Source organism: Lagenorhynchus albirostris, chromosome 6 (genome assembly GCF_949774975.1).
Source record: "Lagenorhynchus albirostris chromosome 6, mLagAlb1.1, whole genome shotgun sequence".
Classification (NCBI taxonomy): Eukaryota; Metazoa; Chordata; class Mammalia; order Artiodactyla; family Delphinidae; genus Lagenorhynchus; species Lagenorhynchus albirostris.
The window spans coordinates 51,269,445-51,282,072 of record NC_083100.1 but is presented as its reverse complement, the minus strand read 5'-3'; the positions used below and the strand labels follow the sequence as shown (position 1 = coordinate 51,282,072).

Genomic DNA, 12,628 nt, shown 5'->3' with positions numbered 1-12,628 from the left:
AAAAACAGTTCTATTTTTGTCTGCAATGCTCCCTTATTTTGGAATGTTTTCTAGGTAGTATATGGTAATTCAAAGAGATCAAAGTAAATCTCTGCCTAATTCACACAAGCCTTCATAATAATGCTTTCAGAGCATGCCCATGCCTAGATGACAGTCACCCACTAAGCCTTTATTTCAGGTAACTTTGAATGGGAGACAGGATCTTACACATCATGTTGTTCATAAACAACACTCTTCCTGATGAAGAAAATAAAATGATCCTCAATCCTAGCAGACAGATAAACACTACTGAAATGTTGGCATGCTTCAGTCTAGGCTTTGTCTATGCATATTGTTGTTTATACATTTTTTGTTTTGTTCATCGCCTTTTGTCACAAGTTCTTGTGGTAACTTTAATTACCATTCACTCCAATTCAGTCAACACTTGATAATTAACACTTTTCTTTTTTGCACAAACTGTTTAAAAGGCCAATTTAAGATAATTTTAGATATAACTAAACTGAAATTGTGAGAGTATAGATTTAAAATATTTTTGAAATTTCCATCTGATATGTTAGATAATTTTATGATTATTGACTCACTCGGTAATTAATTCTAAAGCTCATACCACCAGCTGTTCATATTGCTAAACCTTAAGATGGATTTTGGGCCAAAGCAATTTTGATCAGCTGTTTGAGTTAGAATAATTAGAATTGATGTGTTTTTCCATTGGATAACTGTGCTCTTACCAAGCAAGCTCTTGAAATTTCACTCAATTCATGAAGCCTGACTGGTTTCATCTGGGACAGGCAGTCATTTTCCCCATTCTCAACCACTTAAAAATATGATAAGTCCCCTGATTTATTAAATCACAACATGCATTCATACATAGAATTAATAAATATTAGTTCAGGGCTAGTCCTAGATGAAATTCATGAAGTTAGATTGTCTTCTGCTCAAAATTGTTTCTATTTTGAGTCTTCCTTTCCTGTGCCCAGGTGACTGAAATCTAATATCGCTGCTTGTAGCCTGAGGAATGTCTCTCATGCCCCACTCAGCTCTCCTTTCCAGGCAAGGCTTGTGCTTTGGACCTTTTCTGAACATGATTCCTGGCACCCACAATCACCAGTCAGTGGTGGGTCTCCTGCTGGCTGAGGGTCCTGTCAGATGACTGCATCGCTAATCTTATTGCATTTTGCTAAAATGCAAATCATTGATAAATGCTTCACGAGAAGTTGGCAGGCTAAGATGACAGAGAAAGACCCTGAGCTCACCTCCTCTCACCAACACAACAAAATCCCAACTATATGCAGAGCAACCATCAATGAAAAAGACAATATCTTTTACAACTAAAGACATAAAGAAGGAACCTCAATGAGATGAGTAGGAGGGGCAGACCCGCGATATAATCAAATCCCATTACCCCTCCCCCATAGTGGGCAACCCACAAACTGGCAAATAATTATATTGCAGAGTTTCTCCCACAGGAGTGAGAGTTCTGAGCCTCATGTCAGACTCCTCAACCCGGGAGTTCGGCACAAGAGCATCTGGCTTTGAAGGCCAGTGGGGCTTGATTGCAAGCACCCCACAAGACTGAGGGAAACAGAGACTTCACTCTTAAAGGACACACACAAAATCTCACACGCACCCAGACCCAGGGCAAAAGCAGTAATTTGATAGGCACCTGGGCCAGACCTACCTGCTGGTCTTGGAGAGTCTCCTGGAGAGGCGGGGCTGAGACATGGCTGCGGCTCACCCCGGGGACATAAACACTGGACAGTCAGCTGCTTGAACACTGTTGGTGGCTCTTCAGTGCCAAGACCTAGCACCATCCAACAGCCTGCAGGCGCCAGTGCCGAGACGGCTCAGGCCGAACAACTAACTGGGCGGAGACACAGCCTCACCATCAGCAGACAGGCTTCCTCCAGACTATGAGCCACAGCTGTCTCTGGATCTGCCTCTAGACGCATCCCAGCCCACCAGAGGGCCAAGACCCAGCTCCACCCACCAGGGGGCAGACACCAGAAGCAAGACCTTGCAGTGCAGGCTAGACCCACCCCTGGGACCAGCGGGGCCCTGGCCCTGCTCACTAGCAGGCCAATGCAAGCTTTACCCTGGACCCTGTATCCAACTGTCAGGAACCATGCCCCTGCCCCCTTAACAATCTGAACCAAGCTCTGGGATCCCTGGGTCCTGCAGTTAGACTCCAGGAACCATCTCTGCCTGCAAGTAGTCTGTCACCAACCCCAGAATCTGGCTTCACCTGCCAGTGGTGGGGAGCAACAGCCCCAGAGTCTTTGGGACCCGGACTCCACCCACCAGTGAGCCAGCACTAGCCCAAGGGCCCCCTAGGGTTCTACAGGCCCACCTCATGACCAGACCCTGCTAAACAGCAGCCAGCAGCATCCACACAGGCAGGGCCTTGCAGTCAACCAGACTAGGAACCAACCAAGCCTACCAGACCACCCAAGTAGTCAGTCCACCACAACAGAAGGACCCATGCAGCTCTCTTAGGAGGAATCCCTAGAGCATACACCTTGGGTGATAAGAGGGGAGTGCACTGCTGGGATGCACAGGACGTCTCCTACAGAGGGCCACTTCTCCAAGGTCAAGAAACGTAAGTGACCTACCCCATACATAAAAATACAAATAGCATCTTAGACAAAATGAGGCAGCAGAGGAACATGTTTCAGACAAAGGAACAAGATAAAACCGCAGAAGAACTAAGTGAAGTGGAGATAGGCAATCTACCCAAGAAAGAGTTCACAGCAATGATCATAAAGATGATCCAGGAACTCGGGAGAATGAATGCTTCATGAGTGTTGCCTCCTGAATTAGTCTCCATTTAATTCATAGAAGCCTTTCAGAACCTTAATCCCTAAAACAGACTGTTTGGGGTATAAACTCTAGGCAATAAGGAAGGAAGTGTTAAGCATTTCGAAGGGGAATGGGGGAGAGAAAGCTACATTCATGTGATACTGGATTTCCAACATGGCTGTTTGGGGTCCAATTCTTAGAGGATGACCTTGACATGAGAATCTGTGGGCAAGAGATTTGTTACGGCAGAACTCATAGGAGAAGCCAGTAGAGGTGTAGCAGAAGCTAGACAGGTAGGGGAAAGAAGCTAAGGAAGGGAGCAGTTTTAGGTCAAGTCACAGCCCTAGTCTAACCCTATAGGTAGTTGTGCAGAGAGTTTGTCTTGTCTTGAGGGAAAAGAGCTGGGCTTTCACTCTTCCACACCAGTCAGTCAGTGGCCACAGGCTGCCCTGTGGCGGACATAAGCTCCCTGGCGCTTCCTGCTCCATGCAGGTACAGCCAAAGGGGTTCCAGTAACCAAAGGAGAGTCCTCTGAAAATTGCAGCTGTGAGCTGGCAAAAGTACAACATATAGAAGCCAACAGGGCTCCATAAGACTATCCAAGGACATGTGGGTGGAGTACCATCTGTGTCCACTGCAACGACGTAAACTTGCGAGGGCGCATGGTGGGTGACCGCTGTCTATGCAGCCAGGCCTTGGGCAGGCTCGTAGCCTTCTTCCCAGGGGTAATCACAAACCACAACAAGATATGGAATAATACAGGCACCCTAGAAGTACTCCTTGTGCCTCCTCCCAGTCAATAGATCCTTTAAGAAGATAACTTGTTCCCTGATTATAGTTTTGTTTGCTTTTTAGCCTTATATAAATGAACTGTACAGTATGTATTCCTGTGTGTCAGACTTTTGTATTCAACTTACTGTGAGATTCATCCATGTCTTAGCATCTAACGGCAGTTCATTCTTTTTCATTGCTCTGGAGTATTCCATCATACGGCTGTTTCACAATTTATTTTGGCGCTGATGGGCAATTGGATTGTTTCCAGTTTGGGGCTATTATAAGCAATGCTATTACAAATTTCTGGTAAATGTATTTTGAGGCCCAAATAGCTGCATTTCTGGGAGGTATGTTGGATAGATACCTGAGAGTAGAGTTGATTGCATAGACTATGCATATATTATGCTTTTGTAGATACTGCCATATATATAGTTTCCCAAAGTGATTATGTCATTTTACCTCGCACCAGCTGTGTATGAGAATGTCAGTTGCTCTACCTCCCGAAAAATACTTGGTAGTCTCAGTCTGTAATTTTTAGCCATTCTGGGTGTGTTGGTTGTTTTTTAAATGGTCATTAAATTGAAAATTCACAATTAAAAATTTTGCAGAAACTTTCCTTGAATCCAGTAACCGCATTTTGAGAAATGCTGATATTGGTGAGTTAACTACTCTTCCCACACATAAAATAAACGCTAAATATTACTATTTATTTATTCAACTGATAAACTTGTTTTTTAAATTTTTAAGTCATCTGTATCTGAATCAACAAGATTTCTCTTATATTGTCCATTCCTATATCTGTTTGAATTTGCTCTATATAGAGCAAATTTAATGCTATCAACTGAACCCACATCTTTTACAAAAAATATTTTATGTTGGCTAGTCTTCAACCTAGAATTTTCTAGCTCCAATTTAAGATAGAGGCACCTGGTAGAAGTATGTGGAGATATTTTGACATCTGTGTGAATGTAAAGAATTAGAAATAAGTTATTTTAGTGTCAAATGGGGGAAAAGAAACACATTATCAGTGAAGATGTATGAGGCTATAAAAAAAGTTATATTTTTCTGTAGGCTGAAACCTGATAGCGAGCAGGAGGGAGGTGGCTGTTTGACTCTGGACTATAATTTGAGAAGGCTTTGAGCAGTGCCCTTCCTCAAATATCGGTGTCCCTATGTATCATTTTACTAGTATGACTTTATCTTTTCAAATGTTTAACAGTAGCCAATTAATTGCTTTTAATTTAGGTAATCATGCTATAGAATCAGAGGCCATTGTATGTGGCGCCCCTAACCCCCACGTTGTTCAACCATATGATCTGTATGTTAGCTTTTCTCCTTACAACTGAAAAACAAATCTTGAAAAATAAAAAGATAATGCATTTTATTAAGTGCTGCCTCAAAAAATTGTATATAATTCTATAAAGCATCTTACCTCAGTCCTTATCAGCCAATACTTTCCTTAACAGAGATTTGTAGAATCAGCCAGAGTAAATCATTGGGAAATTGGTGGTTGAAAGAGAGAGAACCAAGGATAACAGTGGAGAATTGTTTGAAGGGAAAAGAGCGCTGCTCATAAACCACACAAAAAAGAATAATTAAAAGAATAATTTCCTCACCATTTTACCAAAGTCTGGTCCTACTCATTTTAGGATGAGTGCAAACCATATGGCTTCTATCTGTAGGATGCTGTGAGAAGATCAGTGGTCTGGTAAGGTCTATTGATTTCCAATACCTAATTCAGGGAACCACAAAGTGATTAAACAGGAAAAGCATCTTGAGCATCTTGTAGCCATGTTCTCTCTCCCAAATGGAAGAACTGGGGCTCAGAAAAGCGTCAAGAACAACCTCACTATCACACAAAAAATTTCCATCTCTCTCTCCTCACCAGTTTCTCTAGGTTTTTTTCCCCCTAACAGAACAGTCAGAATTCTCTCTTCCATATAAGCCTTTCTGTTTTTCAATTTCTGTGCCCTTGTTCACGCCGTCTGCCCACTTACAGACGACTGGGCTCACAATGGGGACTGCCAAGGTCACTTTCTAGTGGGGAGACTTATGTAAACAGAGAACAATTACTCTAGTGTACAATCAATATATTCATGAAAAGTATGAACCTAGCTCTAGCTCCCCGTCTGTGCTTTTTGGAATTGCAGGAATTCTATTGAAATACACAGAAATGATTATCTATCTATTATAATAGATAATAAATCCATTGTACACCCTAAGTAAAAAAGATGAATTCACAGACCAGCAATTTTGAGGGATTTTTTTGATGGCAAAGAGCAGGTAGGATGATCTTGCTGGAGGCATCAGAAAAGAGAGAGCTGTAATGTAAGGGCTGTTGCTGGAGAAGGCAGGCTCTACATTGCCTTAGCATTTCCTGAAGAAGCTCGGAGAACCACTGTGCTCAGAGTGAACAAATCAAAGAGAGGGAGGGACCCCTAGGAGCAGGCAGGGCAATTGATTAAAGGCCTCATTTGGACAGCCTGGGACAGCTGGCCTGCTCCTCGCTCCCATCCTCCACCCTCTGTACAAAAGCAGCAGCAGTATCTGCCCCAGGATGAAGCCTGGAAGACTGTTTCATATACCAAGTGAGTTACCTCCCTAGGGGAGTCCCTTGTTTGAAGGATGGGGATAAAGATGAAGGGAAGCAGAGCCTGAGCTAACTTGGAACTTCCAAATCCACAGCAAAGAGGGAGAAGGAAGGAGAACCATTGATTCCTTTCATCCACAGGACAAATTTGGGGGTGGCGCACTCTGAAATGGGAGTTCTGACACAGGATACTCCCAGAGTGGGCAGTGGGCCAGATAACATACAAAAACCAGCAGGGCTGGGGAGCCCCCAGACCCTAAATAAAAGTTATTTGTATACCTTGCAAATTTTCCCAGCCTGACCCTCCTCCCAAACATCTAAGGCATCTTCTATATTCAGAATTTAACATAAAACAATAAAAGAGGTTCTCACTTGATCTGATGAAATACACTCTAACAATCCTGTTTGATAAAGATGCTCAACTATAAATATAAATAGCAACCCCAAAGTACAAACTAATTGAAGAAACTTAACGATGAAAGTGAGTCATTCAAAATGTTGAAAGGATCCAAAAAGTTTCTGAGTAGCATGAATAGAAAAACACTACCCACATTTAGACACACCCTAATGTAACCTTAGGATGCCAAACATACACATAATATCCTAAGAGTTTCTCAAGAGAAAAAATCAGACAGCCTATGAGAGAGTTCTCTCCCGATTAAAATCAGTAACACTGGATACAAGTCGACAATGCAGAAATATTATCAGAGTTCTGAAAGAAAAAAAAAATTAAACTGGAGTTCCTTACCCAGCCAAACTCACTCCTGTGGGAGGGCAAAATAAACATTTGCATTTTTAGATATGCAAAGACTTAGAAAGTTTACTACCTATAAATCATTTCTAAAAAATTTACCGAAGAACACAGTTCAGCAAATGGAATGAATCCAAGATGAAGTGGGATATAAGAACAATGGTGGCGAAATAAAGCAGTAAAATGAAATAACATGTCATAATACAATGCGAAGGGAAAAATCCCCGAGATTAAGACAAAAGATTGTTTCACCATGTCAGGTGAGTAAAGTCTGGGGAAAGGGACACAGTGTCCTGTTTGGGGGCAGATACAGACAATGAATATTATTCATCTATGACAGTAATTATTAGTATAATTAGTTTGTAATAGGGCAGAAAACAATGTCTGAACAAAACCTCTGAAAGCCCAGAGGATTCTGAGAAGATATTTCAGAGGAGGGGGCATCTGAACTCAGTCCTAAAGGAAGAGGTATTTGTCAAGTAACAGAGGTGGGGTAAAAGGACATTCTGAGCAAGTGTCCTCATGTACAAAGGGTGCAGTGTTGTGCAAGGGATTGGGTTATTCAAGATAGAAGAAGTTCAGTGGTGCTGGAGGGTGTGTGGCCTGAGATGTGCTTGGAAAATAAGATTTTTAAATTTCTTTCTTCTCTAAAGGGCCAGGTGATGATCTAAGCTGACTTCCTTATCATACTTTCTTCACTAACTATTACTAATCATCCATCTTGCTCCATGACTCATCATTTGCACTGGAAAATAAGGCTTAGCACATGACAACCTGCTGAAATTTCATTCTTTCTGAATTAAGAATGATCTCTTTGCTTTCAAAAGCATTGTGCATATCTTACACAAGCAGTGTGATGAGTCATATACTTTTAAAACTAGGTGTCTAGGGAATCATAAAAAAAGTTTATAATATTTTAAACTCTCAAGAAACACATACTATGGGACAGTACTGATGATCCCCATAACAGGTTGCTGTGAAATAAATGTGATCAATAGGCAACTCTGACTTACAGACCAGACCAGAGTCACTACAGACCAACATGACCAAGAAACTATGGCAAACACCCTGAGAAATTCAATACAGGTTTCATGTTCTTACAAAGAGGTTTGCTTTGACTGGAAATGACTCATCTTGATCAGTAAATTATGCTAGTTTTTAATGTTCCATTATTTAAGATTATTTGTGGATATGAATAAGCCTAAGTTGCACACAGAAACTTGGGCAAACACTCAAGATTGGATCACATTCCTTTTTAGAGTCTACTTAGAACCAGAAGATTGCTAATTGCAACAACATGAAGCTGAAAGTTGCAGTTGTCTCATAAAGAACCTATTTTTGTGTAAATGGAAGTTGGAACAAAAAGAACGTATATAAAATACTAAATATGTAAATGCATTTTACATAGTAAGTGTGCAGGTGAGCAGAAAAAGTAGTTAAAGAAGAGCATTTGTCAAGTTTTATAATGATGATAAAACAGGCAAAATGACGAGCGTTAAAAGTGCCAGTTTAGACTCATCATTTCTTGAGGTGTACGTCAGAAGAAAAGGGGTTTTTGGCAAAGCAGATCTTTTTCTGACCTTGAGAGTATAGAAAATAATTGGCTTCCTTCTAGAGATGTTCTAATCAAATATATTTCTTGAAAAATTAAAAATACACTCAATATGAATATAGTATTCATTCATATAATACCATAGCCTCACTGACATCTATATTGTATAAAACTTACAAATCACATGCATACTTCATTTAAAATCATACCCCGTTTTCTTTAAAAAAGATTTTGAGAAGCTTGTCAAATCAATTACTATGAACACCAGCTTTCTGTTTCTGGGGATTGATGAATCAGTTTGTGTCTTATGTAGACATTTGCCTCCGGTCTTCCCCGTATCTTGCCTTTTAAGCAATCTCCTAAATATCCAAGAGATTGGATTTGTGTGGGAAAGGGCTAATATTAGACAATCCAAGGTTGTCTAATATTAATTAAAATAACATACGTACCATTACACTCTGAGAATATTTCATACTTGATATAACTCAGCGGTACACGGGTTTACCCCACTACCTGAAGGATCGGTTTTATACCACTCTGCTTTTCTTCAAGACCTACATTATCAGTATTATACATGTTTTCGATAACCAAAAGAAATCCAAAGAGGATTTTCGCTTCTACGAAAACAGGCGAAAAGTGAAATCAGAGTTCAACGTTTGTTTTGCAGAGTACCATCACAGCAGCAGCGCACACCCTGAGCAGAGAATGACACCAAGCTCCTTCCCTAGGAACTACACTCAGCATCTCAGCATCAAGCCTCCATGGCTTTGAACTGTGTTTGAGCATCTGTGTTTTATCTCGATTTATTTTGTGCATCCCTTAGCAAAATGTGTCCTAAGATATCACAAAAGCCTAAGAGAGCTCATAGGGGTGTTACGCTTATCATAAAAATGGATGTAATTAAGAACGTCAATCGTAGTGCATGAAATAAAATTTTTTATGCATTATTTGGTATGATTTAATAGGTTATTTTGGGTGTCTGGGAATGCTAAAAAATGTTCTTATATAAATTGATGGTAATTGCTTCTTTACTTTAGATCATTTCAGCTTATGAAGACTTTCATAGGAACACTCTACTTTCCAATAGTGGGGAAAACAAGTATACATTTCAAATTGGATTACTCTGAGAATCTTTGCAGGTACAAATGAGTTGAGCAGAAGATGTTATTAAAACATTTCCCAGAACAACCAAACATTAAATGAAAAATCTTATCTGCTTTTCTACATCATCACAGAAGTTAGGTGGAAAAAAAAAAACTTCTGTTTTTGTCACAAATTGTAATTGGAAAAGACTGTGGTCATAAAGATTTTCTGTCCACTCTGAGATGGGATTCTTGTATAAAGATTTGCTGTCCACTCTGAGATGGGATTCTTCTAGAATTAAGATAAACCTGAAACATCTCAATCACAACCTTACACACAGGGTGGCCCTTCCTGGAATTTCTCTGGGGAACTCATATTTTCTGTTTGTGCCCCAGGGTTGTAAGAAACTATGAGACAGTACAAGCATGAAGGAGTGAGGGGGAGATAGACCAAAGCACCAACAGAAGGTCAGTGTTGGGTTGGAAGAAGCCCCTAATCTAAGAACAATGAATCAGAATTCTCACTGGTCCCCAGGGGTCAGAATTAAGGCGGTGGCAGCAGCTGGCTGGGATCTACCTGGTAATCTTCCACTAGCTATGCCTGAGTACCCTTTAAAAGGTTACACGTGTTTTAAAGTAAAGTGCTTCATTGTAATAGGAGTGTAGTCTTTTCCTGTCTTCTTCGATCATTTAAAATAGTCTCTCAATAAGGTAGTACACAAAATGCTTTTCCTGATATCTGTAATATGGATGAAAGGGTTTAGGAGTCTACCAAAATTTTGATGACTATCAAATTGTGTCTGACATCAATTATATAACATCACAAGTCACCGATCTTAGGTGACTCACCAAACCCTGCTTCGAAAAATTCTGTATCTAAAATCTTGCAACTATCTGGCATTTGATGACAGATTTTAAAGAATTAAACTACAGTTGGGCTATTAGCTGGAGAGTTATTTGTTGCCTATTTTGTTTTCTTCAAAATGTGTTGTCTATTCAAGTTTCTTTTTTGAAAAACATCTAAAAAAGTAAGATTGGAAAGGACTTCGAAAGAACTTGTTCCTTCAAGTCTTATCTCATTGACAAGTATTACCATAACCTACTTCATACTTTGCCTGATCACATTTTGTAGTACTTAATACCATTTATATTTTGAACGTTTCTTCTGAGTAAAAGACGCGAGGTTCCTTAAAGTTTAAGGAGCTTCATTTACTGCCCTGTTAATTCCCTCTCTTTCTCTCACCTTCCTTTCATGCTGTTTTAATTATGTAACTGTAAAAGTAAGGCTATATTCCATTTCTCATCCATGGCTTAGAGAATGAATAAGGCTACCAAGAAAATAATAGCTATTTTTCAAGGAAATTCCAAGAAAACAAAGATTCTCCTGATTTTTTCCGATTATTATTGTAGCGCCTATGCATTATATTGCATATATCAGCAAGTATATTGAAAGGCCCTTTGTGTACCTGCAGTCTTTCCTGTAATATTGTTGTTATAGGTAAATATAAGAGTGTTATGTAATTTTTTTTGCATTTAATAGGTGAGGCAAATTCAATATTTTTATGAAAATAATGATCTCATCCAAAGAAGACTCCTTAATTAAAAGATAAAACATGTTTTTTAAAAAACTATTCTATTTCAATCTAATTTAAGGGAGAGTGAAAACAATCTTTTTATGTGTGAAAATTAAGAACTTTTACAGAAAGTATTACTTAAAAAATTCTGTTATTCTGGAAGCTACTTTTTTATTATAAACTGAATACCTGCCTGTTGTATAAAATAGAAAAACATAAAGAGTGAAGATGTGACATATAATCCTACCTCCCAGAGATAATCCCTAGCAACAACTCAGAACAGATTCTTCCAAATATTTTTCTCACATCACGTACAAAAATATAAACGTCGACCAGAGCGTTTACATGTATCCTCCCTGTGGCTTTGGTTTCTTCACAGTGTGGTGGCTGGTGTCTAGGTGGAAGCATTCCCAGATGGAGGCACAAGACAGTAAGTGTTGCAAGAGAACTAAGCAGAATTAGTACAGCCTTTTATGATCTCGACTGTGCAGTCATGTATCATCATGTCCTCTGTATTCTATTGGTTACAGACTCCAGACAGTAAGAAATAACGTTTTCTGTTTATAAGACACCCAGTCTCTGGTATTTTGTTAGAGCAGCCTGAATGGACTAAGGCAAGTGACAATTTTAAAAATGACTGTTGGTACTCATCAGACAAAAACTTTAAAACAGTTATAAGTACTATGTATTTATGGAATTTGCAGCCAATTAAGACAGCAAGAAATATCAATAGCTTCAGATGGCATCTTTGTATATCACAGAGTACAACAACTGTTGTTTATATGAATGCTAAAAAGTAAGGAAAAAGGACAACTTATGTTTGATATATACTCCTTTAAAAGGCATGAAAATATGGAATACATTTTTAAGTGCCCCTTAAAATATTCAAATAAAAGCAAGGTGTAGTGCTTAAAAGCATGAGCTATAGACCAGGGAAAATTCAAGTATATTGCAACACCTTGTTTCCTGACAATATGACAGATGAAGCCTAAGTGGAGTTATTTGGAAGCTACTAGATCCCCAACATCTTGCTTGTTCTGTTTATATTAAGATAGGATACAAAAGGATTTGCTGTCTAGGAGGGGAGGCCAAAGGAACACAAAGGAAATTTGTAGAGAATAACATAAAACTACATGTAATTAAATACCAGGAGAGGAAAAAAGGGAGTGATTCCTCCTGTCTGGAGAATTTGAGGGTGCCTTTTTAAGGAGGTGGAGTTGGAGTATGAATCAATTTGGATAAAAGGAGAGCTTCCTAGGAAGGCAGAGGAGGCCACAGAAAGGCTAGCTGTGGGGTAAAGTGTAGCCAAATGGGGGTCTTGAGGAGCTGTGGAAATAGGGTCAGACAGATATTATAGAGTAAAATTAGGAAGGCCTAATGGCCTATTGTCCTGATGTTTTACCTTCTCTACTCATAGTATCACTTATCTTGAAGAGAAACTGTAATTATCGCTTATTCTAGAAAGCTTTTTAAATCTTTAATGATAGCACCCATTATATTAAGAAAAAG

The 12,628-nt window shown here is 39.4% G+C and overlaps 1 long non-coding RNA gene across 4 annotated transcripts in view; it reads right to left on the bottom strand.

The window, feature by feature from the left end:
• The window catches only part of LOC132522255 (uncharacterized), a 71,700-nt gene extending 60,143 nt beyond the window's left edge, over positions 1 to 11,557 (bottom strand). The window contains exon 1 of one of the 4 annotated variants that reach the window (XR_009541127.1): positions 11,465 to 11,557. This is a non-coding gene — a long non-coding RNA (uncharacterized LOC132522255). Of the gene's footprint in view, positions 1 to 1,678; positions 1,842 to 11,464 lie in introns of those variants that run through there. The other 3 variants (XR_009541128.1, XR_009541129.1, XR_009541126.1) reach the window with 3 other exon arrangements.
• Between the last annotated feature and the right edge of the window lie 1,071 nt (positions 11,558 to 12,628).